At 50.8% G+C, this 18,416-nt stretch overlaps 1 protein-coding gene across 3 annotated transcripts in view; it reads left to right on the forward strand.

Annotated features, from left to right (window-relative positions):
* Positions 1-233: 233 nt before the first annotated feature.
* Positions 234-18,416, forward strand: part of MTMR4 (myotubularin related protein 4) — a 56,732-nt gene continuing 38,549 nt past the window's right edge. For 2 of the 3 annotated variants that reach the window (XM_088177225.1, XM_088177224.1), the window contains exon 1: positions 834-1,729. The gene's annotated coding sequence lies outside the window, so the exon portion shown is untranslated. Of the gene's footprint in view, positions 312-833; positions 1,730-18,416 lie in introns of those variants that run through there. The other variant, XM_014881496.2, reaches the window with a different exon arrangement.

Below are 18,416 nucleotides of genomic sequence, written 5' to 3' on the forward strand. Positions count from 1 at the left end.
GCCCGCCATGTCTGAGGGGCGGTGCTGCGCGGCCGCCGATTGGCTGCGGCAGGACGCGCTGTGATTTCTCATTGGCCGTTGGGCACCGGGCACCGCCTCCTCTCGTGTCACGGGATAGGCCTGGCGGTAGGCTGGGTGGGTGTGGCCTGGCCGCCGGTGGCGCTGGGCGGGGACGCGTTCTCTCCGCCGATTGGTCGATAGCACCGGTGGTGCCGGGCGCTGATTGGTCGGGGCGCGCGGGCCGGGCGGGAGCTGCACGCGGCAGAGGCGGGAGCGGCGCGGCCGGAGCCGGGCGGGACCCGCCGGGACAGGTGAGGCCGGGGCTGCTCGGGGCTCTCCGCCCCTGCCCCCTCCCCGCCCCCTCCCCGCCGCCCCGGCACCCAGCGCCGCTCCTTGGGCCGCCGCCCGCCGCGGCCCCGCTCCTTCTCCCTGCCGCCCCGTGAGCGCGGCCTCCCCGGGGCCTGTCCGTGAGGGGCGGCACCGCCCGGTGGCAGCAGCGCTGAGGCGGCAGCGGCCCTGCTGGCCGGGCCCGGGCCGGGCTGCAGCGGAGGTTCCGCGGTGTCGCCGGCGGGCGGAGGCGCGGTCGCAGTCAGACCGAGCAACGGGGTGCAGGGCTCCCGGTGGGGCCGGCCCTGCCTGCTCCGGCCCTGCCGCGGGGCCTGAGCCCTTTCCTGCGCCGAGGCTGCGGGTGCGGCTCGCCTCCCTCCCCCCTGTCCAGCCGCGCTGGGGCCCTGCAGATCCCGCCTGGAAGTGCCTGGCGGGTGGGAGATTCTTGTGTCACAGAGATCCGGAGTAGCGGCACGGACCTGGTTCTTTTTCGCATGCGGTGAGGTTTGCCCGGTGCCTCCCTGGAGGCCACACACGGCTGTGTTTGGAGCAGGTGCCTCTCCTCTGTGTTGGGTAGGAGCTGGTTCTGTGCTGGTTTAGATCTGCGAGTGGCTGAAGTTTGGTGTGGAGATGGTGATGCAGGTTTGACGTTTATTTAGAATCCTCTCAGCTAACTGTGTTGTAAACATTGGCTTCTCTAAAGCAGCTGATGTGATGCTTTTGGGGTTTCCTGCTGAATTAACTGAAGTGGGATGAACTCAAAGTAATCCATGTTAAATTGGCGGTTCCTAGAATGTTATTGGGCATGGTATGTTAACTGTCTCGTAAGGATCTGACAGTGATTTTGGCAATGAATTGAAGGAAGCTGACAGCTAAAAGCTGAGGAACTGCATGAGCAACTCAGAATGCTGAGTAGAAAATTGGAAATGAGATTCCAACACTGGTCTTGGTTAGTCTGGCACTGGACTTTGGGGAGACCACTCATGTTTTACCAGAGAAAGCAAACTTCAGGAAGAATCTGAAATGGGAACAGAGAAACAAGGAAGGGAGAAGTGGGATCTGTCCTGTGAAGTAGGAATTTTTGCCTGGGTTCATGAATGTATTGAACATAGGAAGCTGGGCTGGAGATGGTCTTTGGTACCTCACTGAGGAGGAGGAGGAGTGTTAGCTCCCACACTGATGCAAAAGCTGCTGTGCCCACATTTGGTGCTTGAGTGTGGTTCAAAACTGGGCAGAGTTTGGTGATGTATGAGGTGGGATTAAAGGTGAAAAAAGCTTCCATGTGGTGCTGAGAGAACTCCATCTGCTTCCTCCAGCAAGAATTTGAGAGAAGATCTGGCCAGTCTCTGTCTGCTGTGAAGAAAAGAGGTTGGACACTGGGAATTCAGTCTGGCTGGTCAGGGTATGTGTACATGGAATCCAAAATGTATATCTTTAGGTGACAGAGATGCAAGCATGAGAACAAACTTCCCAAAGTCAGTGATGACTTTGTATTTGCTGCCAACTTTTACGTGGAGGCTTCATATTTTGGGGCTCACAGCCCCAGGAGTTTGGGGTCTGATCTGCTTGGGGGTCTGTGAGGTGGCTGTGGTGTCTTTCAGGGAGTTTGCTGGAAGATGGACATCTAAGTAAACTGAGAAATAAATGTAAAAATTTCACTTATAAATTTCTAGGAATATCTGGGTACCCGTTTTCTTTGCTGTATTCTCAGGAATCTGTTTATCTGGCTGTGACAGTTCTTTAACTTTTCTGAGAGCCTTGACTGGGACATTTTCTCAGAGGTGCCAACTGCTGTGGGTTTTGTGGCAGGGTTCTTCCAGCCCATCTGTCTCAACAGCAGTGTAACTTACCTGTCAGATTTGGTTGTAACAAGCTAAAAGGAAAAAGAAAACAAACCCAAAACCCAAATCAAGGGAAGCTTTAGGGGCAGATCTTGCCGCAGAGACTTTGGAGAATGCTGCTGTGCCAGCTTTTATTGTGATCTCAATCTGCCAAATATGCACTGCCTGCTTTTGTTTTTTGTTTACGTGAGGCTTCTCAAAGTCTCCCTTGTGCCAGTGCTGGGCGAGCACAGGGATGATGTGAGGCGCCTTTCCTCGGCTTGGTGCCTGTGTCTCACTGAGCTTTGTTCACCTGGAAGCAGGTGCCAGGCCTGGATGACTCTAGTCAGCCCTGTTTGTGAGGATTCCTCTGGGAATCGGGCCTTCTTCTCCAAGACACGTGGTTTTAGTCTGTGCTGTGTGAGACAGAGCTATTTCCATTCCTTTTTGCTGTCTCCAGTTTGTTTCAGAGGCTGCTGTCAGTGGAGGGAGAGGGTTGTTCTCAGTAGTACTTTGGTCAGTGAGGAAAAAGGAGGGTCGAGAGAACTGAGATTGTGTTGGAGTGTGTGTGGTTGCACTGAGTGTGTGCAGTGGTGTTGGAAATGACTGAGCATTGTTTCACAGGAAAATCCTGCAGTGTCATCTAACCCAGGTTATTTTTATCATAGAGAAATGTGAACAGAAGGAAAGAAATCAGTGTTGCATACTTGCACATCACACTCAACTTCCCAGGGCAGGCATGCTCCCTTAAGGAATTAATAATTATCAAAGAGTTATGAAAGCTCATACCTTTCCCTTTCCAAGGCAGCTCCAGCCAGCCAGTTTCCCATGTGTTTTTGGATTTCAAGTGGGCTCTTACTGTGAGACTTGTCGCTCTTTGCAGAACTAGATCAGGGCCCTTTTTAGGTAATGATGAATGGAGATGAGAGCTATTTTAAAAATTACTTTGCTCTTAGCAAATTAGCATAACAGATTAATCCCTGGCCTATTCTTCAGGAGGATACTGGGGCTGCGAGGGAGCAGGGAGGAATTTTGTTTGGTCACTTGGAGCATGCTCCTGGTCGATGTAATCGCTTCCCTTCTGTTCCTCCCTGGCGCTCCCCTAGTTCCATGCACTCCCAACAGCCCCAAAGGATAGGATTTCCCTCCGGAGGGATCAGATGATTAGCTTATAAATAGCAAATGCCTGCTCAGGCCTACTTTCCAGGGTGATTTGGTCCCTGTCCTGTTCAAAGCAATGAATACAACTACATCCACACCTTGCCGCCTGGAGCCAAATCCAAGGAAAAGGGGATGTTTCCCTTGAGATGGTGAATTTTTGCCCGGAAGGAAACTGCCCTGGTGTGAGGTGCTTTGCAGCCAGAGCCTCAGAGGTGGGATTGACTGGGAAGCTCTGGCAGCAATGGTGGTGCAGCACTGGGAAACCGACTTGTTTCTGGGAATATGAGCTGAAATGATACTGAAACCTGTTCAGTGGCTGAATTGAGTTTGAAGTGAGCCTGTGTTCCTGCCGGGAAGTCTGTGCTGGTAGTGGGGCACCCTTGTTTCAAAACCTGAGCTCATGGAGTCCTCTAAGAGTTGCACACATTCCTCATTATCTATTTCCTTCCAACTTTCCTTCCTTTCTCTTTAGTTTGGTCAATCCTGGGCTGCTGAGAGATTCTGACACACTTGCTGACGTTTGATGTGCAACCTCTGGTCGCTCTGACACACCTAGGTTTGCTTCAGGGCTGGAGGAGCCCCTTCCCAGAGGGGTGGGAATCGAATTGTGGGGATAGTTTTCATGGGGTGTGTTTTGCAATGTCATTTTGCAGTGATCTGTGTGTGGTGGGTCTGGGAGCAGCCTCGGCCTTTCCAGACAGAGATAACTAGCAGGACAGATCATGAGCAGAACTAAACTGGCAGTTCCCACTCTTAACAGTGGTAAGGCCTTTGTTGTTACTTAATACTTTGTGTTGCTCTTTCTCAGTTGAGAGAGATGCCCTCCAATTTCTTCTTCAAGAGGGAGAAGCCTGCCCAGGGCCTATCCCAAGAAAGAGTTATGTGTCAGTATATTCTGTTTCAACATGTGTCAAGTTTCTGGCCTCGGAGGTTTCCTTTTATGTTGTGAGCATTTGTAGGCGCTTTATTCCCTGTAGTCTCTGATGGAAAGCATTCCTGATCTGCCTTCCCTCATGGATCCTATTGCTTCACTTCTAGGTGGAGTGTTTGCTCAGCAGTGTGTGTGATACAGCTGATGTCAGGCACCACACACCCGGGAAGGTTGGCTGGACTGGCCGTGCACGACGGGAGTTCTGCTTTTGCCAGCGTTTATTTTCCTGGGAGACAGAAACCGCATTTCTTTTCCTGGGGACAGACTGTGCTGTCTCTTTCAAGGGTGTGGGTCTGATCCCACTGCAGAGATAGGCACAGTGTTCACAGCAAGGATGGCAGTTAGGATTGAGGTTTTCCTAAGCCTTGGAAACGGGGTTTGCTAGGAATAAGATAGGTGGGAGTGTTCTGACAGCAAAATATAGGTGACATATTGGGTACCTCTGCCTGAGATGGAGCAAGAGCCAAATCTGGTGACTCTTGCTGAGGCTACTGACCACTGTCAGCTCCTCCCCGCTTCGGAGGAGCCTGTGCTGGCAGCAGGGACAGAGGTAGACACTGCTCACAACTTATCTGCTCGGGGGCAAAGTCTTGTAGCTGAACTTAAGCCCAGAATTGCAACAGGGTATTCTCTGGAGCTCAGCTTTCTGCTGTTTCGTGCTGTCAGAACAGCGCTGGCTGGGAAGTGCAGTCCTTGTTCCTTTTCCAACCTGACCATTTCTTCGCTGCAAAATCAAATTGTGGAATTGTTCTCAGAACGTGCTTGGACATGGCATTGCCTGTGAGTGACAGCTTTATGGTAAGGACCCTCAAAGCATTTCTACTCTACAGTCAGTTCAATTGCTTGGGCTCTGCCAGCCTTTCCCTGATGGTCCCTGCTGAAACTGAGGACCACTCCGAGCCAGGGAGGGCTGCAGTTTGCATTGTTCCTTCTGGAAGCTTCAAAGGGTTTTGTTGGTTTGTTTTATACTAGAAACTTGTTGAAGTAGACAGCTTCCCCTGAGTGGATGAGTGCCTTGTGGCAATCCAGCATGAATCTATTCAGTTGTCTCTCTTGTTTCAACTGTGCTGACTGGATTCACAATAAATTTTTTTTTTAATCTTTCAAAGGATTTGGCAGAAGTCTCCTTATTGCAGGAGCATGACTGGCATGTAGCACTCAGGGCCACCAGTGTGACAGAGCCAGGTGGGATCTGTTTTAATGGGAACAAGAGCAGCCGTTGTCCTGTTTAGAATATCATTTATGAAGCACCTACACCCAGTTTGGAGAACCTCTCACCGAGGTACCCTGGGAGAGCGTGGCTGGCTGCCAGCCTGGAGCCTGGGTCGTGCCTGTGCTTCCTGCAGCTCAGCTTGGCTGCCAGCACCACCTGGCAGCTTCATCACCCTGCAGGTGCCTTGTGACCTGGGGTGCTCAGGAGGAGATTTAGGAGGATGTGAGGAGCCCTGAAATTGTTGCTTCTCACCCCAGTCAGCATTGTTTGGGCTTATACTCACTTCTGCTTTCCAGCCAGACAGCACCCCCTTTTCTGTCTCCCCCAGGTCAGGGCTGCAGCTGCCTTCTGCCTTCCTTCCCAAATGGCAGACTGAACTTCCCAAAGGCTAAAATCTTCTGTTCTTGCTGAAAACTTTGGAGCAAGCCCATGGCATCTGGACACAGGCCCAAAAGCCTGTGCTGCCCTGGAGTTCAGGCTTGGGGCAGTGGAAATGAGTCTCTTCAGGCACAAGGCCCAGGGAGGCTGAAGTTGGATGTGGGATGGAGCAGCCTGTATGTGCCAGAACAGAATCTGTGTTTGGATGGGGGAAGAAAAGATGTGAGGTGCTGAAGTACAGTTCATGGTTTGTGTCCTCTTGTCAACTTTCCTGTGCCCTTGAGTAGGTCTGGACTCTTGTCAACCATACATTCCTTCTCCAGTGCTGCTTCAGGGTTTCTTACAGCCTGAGACTTATGCCCTCTGTATGTGGGATTTATTTCCTTTGATGCTATAACTCAGTGCTGCTTTATTTTGTGAAAGCTGTGGCCCTTGTGACTTGGGGAACCTCTGCTGACTTCTGGTGTGATGTGTCTGTGTGCTCCAGGGCAGCCATTTCCTTCCAATCCCAGTGGACATTGGGATGGCTGGGAGCCCTGCAGAGGAATTAACTCTGACTCCTCTTTCTGGGGTATCAGCTTTTCCTTCTGTGTGTTTGGATCCTTTGTGCTCCTAAACAATGTGCCTGGTTCTTCTCAGTCCTCCGCAAATGTCTGTCTCACCTGCACTAGGCTCTTCATCACCTGCATGCTGTGGAGGGGAGAACTGCTGCTCCTGGAAAGTGCCAGTGCTTAATATTTCACTGTCAGGAAGTCCTGGCTTGTGCTTTTCATATCCACCTATTCACAAGAAGCAACTTCTCTAGGAAAACAAGGTTCCTTGTGTCTGCACACCTCCTCTGACAGCCAGGTGATATCTTGAGGCCATGGATGTGTGTACAAACCCACCCAGGGGAAGTGAGAGGGAGTCTGGGCAATGAGAATTCTTGTCTTGCTTGCAGCAAGGAAACATCTCCTCTAGACCTGGTTTCTGTGAAGTGCCAGGGGCTCTGCCTATTGCCCCATTCCCTTCTGCAGAAAGAGGGAATAACGCCATGTCCAGGGAGAGGGACAAGATCTGAGGTCAGCAGTGTACTTCCCAAAGAAGTAGTAGTCTAGCTGAGCTGATTGGTAAGCAGCTGATTGGGAATTTTGGTACTGATGCCAGCTCTGACACTGCCAGTCCTGGTTGATGCTACAGCTTACAGGGTACAGTTCCGTTATAAAGTAATTTTGTTACTACATTGAGGGAGTTTTCTCATACCCAGGATAACCATATCCTTCCTGTTCCCTCTCCAGCCCCCACACTGCTGCCCTGCTCAGGGCCTTGCTGCCTCTTAACTCAGGCAAAACTCAGGTGAAATTGCATTGGCCTCTGAATGTTTGTTATCACTGTGCCCTGAGCTTTCATATTTGGATATAGCTGCCTATGGGAAGAGAAAGTCTCATGATTTCCCAGGAGAACGGCTTGTTTGTGCTGTGAAGTCCCTATTTTCTGGGGCGTTTTGAACCTGTGGTACATCCTAAAGGGCACATAATGGCAAGAATAGAGGATCTTTTCTTCAGAACTGCTGTGGTGAGGGAAGGGGCCATAGTGGGAGACTCCCAGGCACTGGGGCAAGGTGCAGAAATCCCCGAGGGGACCCAAGGCAAGTCCCAGACGTTCCCTGCAGCTTTGCTGGATTGCACCATCCCTCAGAGCCGTGTCAACGGCTCCTCCTGCGGGGGAAACCGTCCCTTCAGCAAAGCTGTTGCTGCAGCAGCTTTGCTTTGTGACAGTTCCACTTCTGCTCCTCCTGGCAGTTGGGATCCTTGGAGGGGGTGTTCGCCGTGCCTGGTGAGAACACCGGGGGGTGTCTGGGGGCAGCATCTTTCAGAGGGGTGACCTGGGCACAGTTAATTTTTGCCATAAACGTTTCACAGGGATGCTGGCTGTTTCTCTGTCATGTGGTGATACTGGGGATTATCGCCTTGGAAGAGCAGATCCTTTGTTTGTGTCCCGCAGCTGGTTGGGAGCACAAAAAACCGTGTTGGAGAGGAACTTTGCTGCTTGCTGAAGGTGAGGGATGAGTCTTGGTGCAGGAAGGGGTAATTAGTGGAGCTGCCTCAGGCTGAGATTTGATGGTGTAGGGAGGAGCAGGGGCTGCAGGGAAATTCTCTGCAGGACTTTGAGACAACACATGATTAGAAGATCTGAATGAATGGGCCTGCTTTGGCCTGAAGAATTGGTCACCTCCTTTCTGGTGCCTGTGGCTGACTCATACCACTGAGTGTTCCTCAGGGAGCCGGTAGCTCCCAGCATCCAAGGTACTGTGCTCATTATAGGGCAGCCTGGAGACATATTGCAGGCAGCTGCCAGAGGGAATGCCACGTTACCGGCAGGCAGCCAGCACTGGCTGGATGCAGATCCATGGGAAGTGGATGCCAGGGTTGGGATGTGCCAGCGAGCAACTCATATCCCTCCCTGCTGTCCTTTGTACTTCCTTGGGCTGGCACGAGGTTATGTCTTCCTTACCCTGTTCTTTGCTCTTTCCCCTTTCTGGAACTGGAAAGTTAATCTATCGGGACTCTCCAGGGAGTGCCACCATTTCCAGTATGCCAGTGAGGAGATGGATCCCTCTCTACTGTCTCATGTCTGCATTTCCAAATGAAAATGAGTAGCTAAGCACCCTTGGATGCTGGATAAGATGATCCTAGACAGGGCCTGTTTTGTTCAGCAAGGAGAGCAAATTGAGATTATTTTCTAATGTGAAACTCTTGAATGCAGAAGTTTGTGAAGATTTGGCTCATTAGGGAACTCTGCAGAGAGCTTTTGTTGCCGTTGCTAAATGAGGCAAAAGAGGAAGTAAAAGTGGTTCTGTGCTGTGGATTCATAGTTTTGTTTTATAATAAACCACAGACATACGGACGAGTGAATCCCCCACCTCCCTTTCCCTTTGTTCCAGTGCATCGTTCCTTCTTCAATAGGTGTTTTCACGAGAGGAATTCCCAGAAGTATGAGAGGGGCTGTTCTTCCTGTGAGGTTGTCTTCTATTGAAATACAAGAGGAAGTTCCTTAGACTTCTGTGAAAAGGTTCAATAGGTCTCATGGCAGAGGAAGTCACATTTTCAGCATGTTTTACTAATGACGAAGTACTCACAACCAAAGGCGGAATGAACAGCCAGTTCCTCTGTTGTAATTCCCTGGGGAGAAGCAGCAGCGGGTGGGATCCCCCTGCCCTTGTCCTGCCACTCCTGCTTCCTCCCACCCTCCAGCAAAGGGCTGATACTGGAGCCATAGAAGGTGGGATGTCTCACTGAGTGCTGCGACTCCAGCTTTCCATTCTGCTCGTTCTGCGGAGCTGTGGGGCTGGAGCTCAGAGTGCTGGCCTGTGTGCCAGCGTGGGCTGGAGTGAAAACACAGTGCTGGGGAAAACCGGGATTCATCTGGAATTGCTGATAGAGCTGCCACTGGTTTCGGTGACCATGGGGTTTCATCAGTGCATGTTAGTGAAGCACTGTCAGGAGAAAGGGAACTGCCTCGTGTTTGGGCAAAGATGACAAAAATTGCAGTGCTTCCTGAGATTTGTCTTTGTGTTAAATAGAGTAAGTCTGATGCATGCAGTCTTGTCCTAAACCTTGTAGAGGTAGGAATTTGATCCTTAATGAGTTTTATTATAGTCAGTTATTAAGGGGAAGAAATCCCAGGCTCTGTTCCCTGTGTGAATTGCAGCAGATGAGAATAAATCATCTGGTTCCTCTCAGTACTGAACTCAGCATGTGGCCACCTCCATCCCTCGTCCTGCTGGAAGCTGCCAGCAGGGAAGGGACAGCGTGTGTGAATTTGAGCAGCTCTTGCTGCTAGATAAGCTGAGGACTTGCTATATATATCAAATTGCCTTCTCTTCCCTTGTATCGATTGGCTGGGGATTTCCCTTTCTAAGAGTGCCTTTGGAGCAGCCAGCATGGCCAGCACTGTTTTTAGAAGCAATTAAGCTTGTGCTTAGAGAGAGCATGAGATGGGAGCACTTAAGCTCAGCTGAACTTGCTGACCTGCCCACATCCTTTGAGGTGAGGTTATTAATGAAAGCAGGTCAGCGTGCAAGGCACTACCTTCATGGGATTTTCCATTGCTGAAGTGCAAACTAGTTTGAAAGACTCCAGATGCCTGGAAATTAAAGACCAAATGCTCTGGTTTAACCTTCTTAAACTTTGGGGGCTTGGGATGGGAAAGGGGAATGGTTAAACATCAGGTGAGGTGTTGCTTGGTTTGGGGAGAGATACCACCTCCAGAGAAGCCTCATGAAGGCCAGGTTTCTGAGTTCATTGCCTGGTTGTGAAGAACAGCTGTGGAAACACAAAGCCCTGAGAGGGTTCCTTGGGAAGGAGGATGTCCATGCTGTTGACATAACAAACCATCAGGAGACAGTGCCTGCAAACCCAGGGTTTCCATGGGAGCCAGCAGCTCTGACCACGCTCAGGTTGGACATGCAATTGGAAGTGAGCTCTTAACTTATTAATTACCCTCAAGGGTTTTCATCTTCTCTTTTGGTCTGCTGTAGCTTGATGGTAAAAGCCCTGAGCAGATGTTCCACTAATCTGTTTTAGAGGTTCTTCCTGTGAAGGGGGGAGTTGGGAACTTAACTTGTGATGATGGTACAGTTATTGCAAGTTTTGGAGAGGAACTGGCTTTCCCCCAGGAGTGGGGAGGAGCGTTCAGCAGAGCTGTGTGTTCCCAGCCATGTTTCAAGGGTCAGTGCTTCAAGGCCTGGCACAGGATCCTCCTTGTCACTTGTGAGGGGGAATCTCGGCTTGGTCTGAGTGAGTCAAGAGAATAAATTCTGATGCTTCCTTGTCCTCTCAGACCTGCTGATGGTTTTGGTTGTAGCTTTTTCACATATGTGTTTATGTGGGTTACTAAAAGATGCTTTATTTTATTCCCATGGAAGAAAACTACCCTTGGAGAAAACAGGATTTTTGCCTACGGTGAATGGTGGCACTTGAGCTCTGCCTCCAGCCATCAGCACATGGTTCCAGAGCTGAGGAGCCTCATCCAGAGCTGGAAGCATGGCTGTTGCAGGGCTGTGAATCCCAGTAGTGTTACAGGACATGTGATCACCTGGAATAAAAGCAGTATTTTCTGCTTTCAGACACTGTTTCCATTGACTGTCCTAGGGGAGATTCCAGATCCTTGCAGGCAGGTGCCACTTTAGATGCCAAAGGTGTCCTGGCTGCCCTTTACCAAGGGTTATAGTTCCCCTCCATCCATCCTGTCCTCTGGCTGCAGGAACATGCCTCACAAACCTTAGGACTCCCACATGGGTATGTTTATGCACCTGTATAAAAGAATAATAGTTACACTTGTAATAACAAAATGGCTGAAGTTGTGTTGCTGCTGTTTGGTTAGAATTATTTTGAAATACCCACATGTTGAATGCCAGGGTGTTAAACATGGTGCTTGGGAAAGCCCTGAGCTTGGCTGGGCAAACCTGTAGTGGGGTAGGGAGGGGAAGTGGCGCAATTCAGGACTTTATCTTTGGATTTCAGATCCTTCTGGTTCATTTGGGTCACATATCTCAGGTTTTTTTCAGCAGTCACAAAGATTGCCTTTCAGAAAAAACTCTGGCTGTCAGAGACTCCCCAGGTTGATGGGAGTTAAAGGTGACTTCTCCTGGTGCACAATAAGAACTGAGTGTTTGCACAGAGACCAGTTTAGACAGCACTTCTCTGGCCTGGAGACTTGAGACGTGACCTCAGTAGTGCAGGCACCATTTCCTTGAAGCTGCTTCCTTCCTGGGAAGTCAGTGCACGGTGTGGAAGGAGGTGGCAGGGCAGCATGAGAGGGAGCCTGGTGCCCACACATCCCTCCTTCCAGAGCTGCAGGACTCCAGGGGCAGGCAGGGGCCTGGACTGCAGCTGGGATGGATCCATCTGCACTGCTTTGGGTAGGGACCAGGCAATTGTAAGTACTTGAATAAAGGCTTAATTGTGACTTGAAATGTCCCAACTGCTTTTTTAAAGAAAAGCAAACAAAGCTGGAGAACAACAGGCTGAAGTTAGAGGGAACTTTGGAAATGTTTGCCAAGGCTGTGCTTCCTGTCTCTGTCAGTTCAATGATTACGGAGTTCAGCTTGGAGCCTTGGCTTTGAATTCCTTCTCTGCCAGCATGGGATGAAAGGCCTGTAGGGTGGGCATGGCATGGGGGCAGCAGGGTTCTCTCCGTCTGTGGTTCCTCCACGTTCCTCATGGAAAAGACTGAGGAGTCTGTCCCTGTCTGCAGCTGCCTCGGGCTAGCTGGGATGGGGAGTGAATCAGTGCGGCGATAGCAGCGCTTCTGCCGGGCCCCGCTCCCGATCCCCCCGCCCCCGGTCCCTCCTCTTCTTGCCCCGCTCCCGTCCCTGCTCCTTCGGAACAGGAGGGAGGCAGACGCTGCCCTGGCAGGGGACCATCCCCGGTGTGCTGCTGCCACCTGGTGCTGCCGGCTGCCCCAGCCGGCAGAGCCACAGCCTCGGGAGGAGAGTGGAGATGAGCTGAGAAATTCCTGCTCCTGAGCCTAGCTCTGCTTCCTTCACCGTCGCTGCGTTCCCCTTGAAACTCCGATTTCACTGTCATTAATGTAAAAAGCAGAGTCGGCAGGCACGCTGCTGGAATTAATTATTCTTAAAACCATGGCAGCAATGGATAGCAGTGCTCGTTAGGGGGCTGGAAAAGTGCTGGGCTCTGTTCTCTTCCCTCATTATCCCGTACACTTTGATGGCATCTGTGTGACACTGCTGGACCCTCCAGCTGAGGTCTGTCAGAATCTGCCTGTGCACCCTCATCTCATAGAATCACAGAATGCAAGGTTTGAAAAGGACCTTAAAGATCCTTCTGTTCCATCTTGCACATGATACAAACTGTTTTCTGGCTCCTCTGTGTATCTATCTCTCCTGACTCCTGGCCGAGCAAGATGTGGCAGAGGAAGAGATAGGACAGACAAAATGCTGCTGGGGACAGGGTCCTGTAGCTTGGATGCACCATAAATATCTCCCCCTCCCCGGTTTCTTCACTCTTCTGCAAAACAAGTTGTCATTAGACTGCTTTGACAATGTCCCCAGGCTAAGCTGTCCCCTGAGCCTGACACAGAGGTGGCTGGCAGGTCTTGGCTCCAGGTATATCCCTAGCCCAGCCTATCGAATTCAGCATTTTTAGAATTCTGGTGGTGTTTTCCTCCCCCAAGTCTTGTTTCCCCCTCCAGCTCTTTCCACACCCTCTTCTACATTCCTGCATCCTTCCTTCCACTAACTTCCACTGCTTTCACCCTCAGCAGTCCTCAGTTCTACACTTTTCAGCAGCACGAACCCCAAAACTGCCTGTACCCCAGTGCTGCTCCTGCTCCAGTGATCCCTGTTCCTACCAGCAACTCTGTCCCAGGGTCTGCATTGTTCTTCTGTGATCTCCAGCCCACCTCACATATTTCCCTTTCCAAAATTTCTCCTGTTCTTTCTCCCTTTTGGCAGTGGTGCATCCATGGCAGCTCTGGGGTCCAGGCCTGCCCACAGCTGTGCGAGCTCAGGGCTCGTGGAAGAGCTACTCTGGGCTTTGCTAAACCAGAGCTTTGCTTTTATTGGGCATTAAGCCTGTGGCTGCTTCAGGCACTCCTCTGATTTCTCCAGCCTTCTTTCTCCTTCTTTTTTACTGTAGAAGACCTTGTTTCTTTAGAGGGGAAAGGACAAACTATGGTGTCACCATCCCCTCCTGCCTCTCTGCATTCCTCCTGGCACTCTGCTCCTTTCCCTGCACCAGGCACAAGTTCTTCTCTGGTTTTTCCTCTCATCTCTGTCCCTGTGCCGTTTGTTCCTTCCTATTGCACTATTCCTCTTCTTCCCTTGCTCAATTTCTCACCTGCCTCTGACTCCTTCTCCACACTGTATAGTTTCTCCCCTGTTAAAAGCAAAGCTCACCTCTGCTCCTACATCTCCTGTGCCTAATTTTTTTCCCTACTTCCATGGTAAGTCCTTGGGACACAGCCCAGTCAAAGTGAAGTCCCTCATCTCCTCAGCCTGGAACTGCTGCTGCAAAAAACCCCAAGCTTGGCAAAATCTCCATGTTATTCTCCTCGCCTTCACCATTTGGGAGACTTGACTCCGTGGCAGTTGTGTTCCTGAAACCCTGAACTCGCTCTGCCTGTTCTCTCCTTTGCTCTGCTGCTCCTCCTGCACTTCCTTGGGGATTTGCAGTCCCAGCAGAGCTCTGGTTTCTCTGTTGCTCTCTGTAACCTTATCCTCTCACACATCTCCTGCCTTCCTTTGCAGCTGGCACAGGCATATTCTGTCCCTCTCCCCCTGTGCCTGGCTGGCAGTTATAGGACTGGATAATCTGTCCCTGTGTCCCTGAATGGCTGATCTCTGCCTCCAGCATCCTCCCTGTACAGCTGTGTGTGCTTGCCCTGGGAATGGGCATGAGGACCAGCCCAGCACTGACCACATGTGGGTGTGTTTTTGAAGGCTTTTCTCCTGTAGGATGGTGCTGTGCAGTCAGGAGCATTCCTGGCTACGGCAGCTTTCCCTGAGCCCTGCAGTGCTGCAGAGAGCCAATTTATGTGTCCTGGCCTGAGCTCTTGAGAGCAATTCCATGTTTGAAACCTAGATGTTCCCACTTGGAATACAACTGGAGCCTCAGCAGCTATCAAAGATGTCATAAATACTTTTAAAGATGAAGTAAAATGCTTTCAAGGTATTTTAATAATGACCTGACTCCTGGGTTGGATGACCAGGAAGAGTTTGCAAGTTGTGACCTTCTCCTGGTGGCTGTGAGTGAGCTGGGGTGGGATGTGGCTCTGTGCCGTGGGCTCAGTGAGGAGGTGCCTGTGTTTTGCTCTGTGTTGGCCTGAGGCCGTCCCCTGGAACTGGGGATGGGCAGTGCAATGGCAGGTGGCCCCCTCCCCTAGGGTAATTCCTCTTGCCCTCCCATCTTCTAGGTAGGATAACTTTGAACATGAGACTCAGTCTGTGATCCCAAGCCACTGATCCTGGGAAGAGCAACTGGAGGTTGGGGTGTGCCAAGGGCACTGTGGGCAGCTCTGCTGACCCAGAGCTTGTGGAGATTCATGTATTCAAACCTGGACTAAAAACAACTATTTAATGGAGTTTTAAATACTCCATTACATCCAAGCAACAAAAAGGACAACTTTTCCCATAAGCTTGATGGAATTTATTCTATTCTGAAACTTTATTTACCAGTAATTGGATTGAGATCTGTCCTTGTTAGCAGGACCAATACTTTGCATAAATACTGCAGTGTACTGAAGAGTTTTATTTTACTATCTTTGGGGTTTTAAGCTGCATAGGTGACCTAGTTTTGCTTTGGAACAGTCCATGGGATTGATCTTCCTGCTCCAAGTGCTGGCTGAGCTCTTGCAGTTGTAGCCATGGTCCCAGCAGTGCTGGGGACAGAAGTGCCACCCATCTGTCCCCTCTGCCATCACTGCTATTTTATATTTTTACAGTAGACTTTTTGCCAGTCCTTGTTGAGCAGCTCATGTCGGGCTGCCTGTGAGATTCTCTTAACTGCACTTCCAGCAGCCCTTCATCCATGGGTAATTCTGCATCTTGGAATTCAGCCCTTCTCCCGGTTAGACCATAAATTATGATCCCTTCATGCTGCAGAGCAATCTGAATACTTTGGCAACTTGTCACCCTCATCTGGTATTGCTGTGACATTCCTGGGCTCTGGTAGCCTGATCTTTTCTTTTTAATAGTTATTCAGCAGTACAAGAGTTTTGTTGTTGCAGAGCAGCTGGTCATGGCCTTCATTAGAAACAACCTCTGAGCTGTCATTTTGTTTAAAATAACAAAGACCGGCCCATACAATCTGCTTTGCATGTAACTGTGGGGTCTGACAATTATATTTTTAGCCTCTAATTAGTCGGGAGGCTTGAGATGGCTGTTTCTGTTTCATTTGGGATCACAATAAGGGTAATAAATTTCCTGGTTTTTTTTCTTTCTAACATCTTCTGTTTAATATTGGACTTGTTCTTCCCCTTTAAGTGCACCAGGACCAACTCTACAATTTTACTCTACAATCTGAAATTAAAGCAAAAATCTCTGCCTGGGGCACATGCTGAGCACAGAGAGCTCCGCTCCAACTGCAAACAATGGCTGGAGTTTTATAAGCAATTAAAATCGGGTCTCTTAACAGGGAGCGAGGAACTGCCAGGGGCCACCCACCTCGGCTGGGGCACCCACAACACCCCTGCAGCCAGGAAGCCTTAGCCAGCTCTTGCTCTCTTTCCCAGCTTTCCAAAGCTCTGTGTGTGTACGTGCCTCCATGGGCAACCTCCTCCCCACAGGATCCCTGCTCTGTGCTGTGCTGGCAGGTGATGGCAGGGAGCAGGTGCTGTTCCTCATTATTCCGTGTTCCCTATGCCCAGCTCACCATCGTTAATTCCACTGTGCTGGAGGCAGGACTTTCAGCTTTTTTCAGAGGTTCCTGTGAATTCACAGCGCTGTGTTTTCATGGCACCTCTGTGAGACCTGGGGAGGCAGAGGGAGAGGCAGTGATTCTCCTGGGCTTTGACAGCCCAGCTGTTCGTGGGGATTGCCGCGATTCCCAGTTCCTGTCACATTCTGCCTTGGATTGCAGCTGAGAGGGGACTTAGGTGTTGCAGTCAGGAGCTGCAGTTTGGAAAAGGAGCAGTCCTTTCCTCATGTATGTGACAGTCTGGCCGAGGCTGAGCATCCTGGAGGATGCAGGCAGAGCTTGGTCCTGGCCAGGTTCTTCCAGCAGCCTCTTCCACCATCTACAGGGAACAGGGACAGAGGTTTCCAGACACTGCTCCAGTCCCTGCCCCTCTCTTTCACACCAGGAGGGGCAAAGATCGCTGGAGGCAGCAGTGTGGTTGCATAAGGAAGTGTGGTGTGAGTCAGGAGAGCAAATTAAGGGTTTTATGAGTCTTCTCAACTCTGACACGGCTATATTATCTGAGGGTTTGTCTCCCAGACTGAGAGTTCCAGAGGAGGTTATAAGCTATAAAAATGCTCAAGAGAAGTGAGTTATTTCCTCTACTTCCCCCAGCCTAGGTGTGTCAAGTGGATCACCTCACCAGCAGCACCAGTACTGTCCTGTGCCACTGAGCGATGGAGAGGGCAGGCAGCTGCTGCCCCACGCTCTGCCTGTGACTGCACAGCACCAGAACAGCCCGAGGCTCTGGGCTTTGGGGTGACTTGGAGGTGAAAAAACGCAACAAGAGCTCTCAATGTGCATAGGCACCCAGAAACCAGTGGCAGGACAAGGAGGGATGGGTTCAAATGGAGAGAGGATCTTTAGGTTAGATATATTGGGAAGGAATTCTTCTCTGTGAGGGTGGGGAGACCCTGGCACAGGTTGCCCAGAGAAGCTGTGGCTGCCCCATGGTCCCTGGAAGTGTCCAAGGCCAGGTTGGATGGGGCTTGGAGCAACCTGGTCTTGCCCATGGCAGGGGCTGAAACAAGATGAGCTTTCAGGTGCCTTCCAACCCAAAGCATTTTGTGATTCAGTGATTCCATCTGTGTGTGAAAGGCCATTGTTCTCTTTTATCTTCTTTCCGGTGCCATCCTTTTTGTCTTGGCTTTCTCTGTCCCTGGTCCCCTCTTCAATTAATTCTGTAGCATCAGCCTCCAACCTTGGCATAGCAGGTGGCCAACCCCATCCCCTGAGACCAAGATTTTAAGGGGAGCTTCTGACCTGGATTTTGGGGTAATTTAGCCTCTTGCATAGGAAGCAGCTCCTTGAGCAGGTGCCAAACCTGACTTCCACAGGAGAAGCTGGTGGGTCCAGCCCAGAGAGGTCCTGGACAACATTTCTGGGTGCAGTGGGGAGCTACCACCTCTTTCCCAAGGACTGGTCTGGAAGCCACAGGGGCAGAGCCAGCAGCCAGTGGGACACAGCAGCCTTTGAAAGGAGGAGGGCCATGGCCAGTCCTGAAACAGGGGGATGCATTTGAGATGCTAGCACAGGAGCACAAGTGCTCAAGTGAGACTGCCTGGTGGCCTGGGCCGAGTGTCATTTGGGTAAGGCTGTGGGTCGCCAGAGGTACAAGCAGCACTTGGGTTTTTGTGGTATCTCCTGGCTTTTTCTCACCCCATAAATCTTCAGGAACAATCCTCAGGATCCTCAGCTTTGCCTCTGCTCCCACAGGAGGAGGGAGGCCCTGGGGACGTAGGAGCAGCAGCATTCCAGCAGGCTGAGCTCGTGGGGCCAGGAGTCCTGCTCCCATAGATTGCCTTCCTCTTGGGCAACTGGCTGTCCAGAGAGCTGGGGGATGGGAGCAAGGAGGAACCTCCTCACTCATGACGAAGCCACAGTTTCAGTTTCTGGTCATTACTGACTTGTACAAGGAAGGAACTGAGAAACTGCACTGGCCATTAGCAGTGATTGGATACATTGGTACAAAGCACACTGCAAGAGCAGTACTCCTGGTGTTCAGTGTTGTCAATAATTCAAGTATCTTCAGATTTAGTGAAAAAAGCATATTTAACATTTTTCTTCCCTTTCTTGCCCACAAACTAATTGTGCTTCCCACATCACTTGTAAGTCACCGGTTGGCAGTGACTCTCCTGGTGGCTCCTGCTGGAGCCTTCTTTCCCCTGTGAAGTCTGATATGTGAGATC

The sequence above is a fragment of the Sturnus vulgaris genome, chromosome 21 (assembly GCF_052056855.1).
Source record: "Sturnus vulgaris isolate bStuVul1 chromosome 21, bStuVul1.hap1, whole genome shotgun sequence".
Lineage (NCBI taxonomy): Eukaryota > Metazoa > Chordata > Aves > Passeriformes > Sturnidae > Sturnus > Sturnus vulgaris.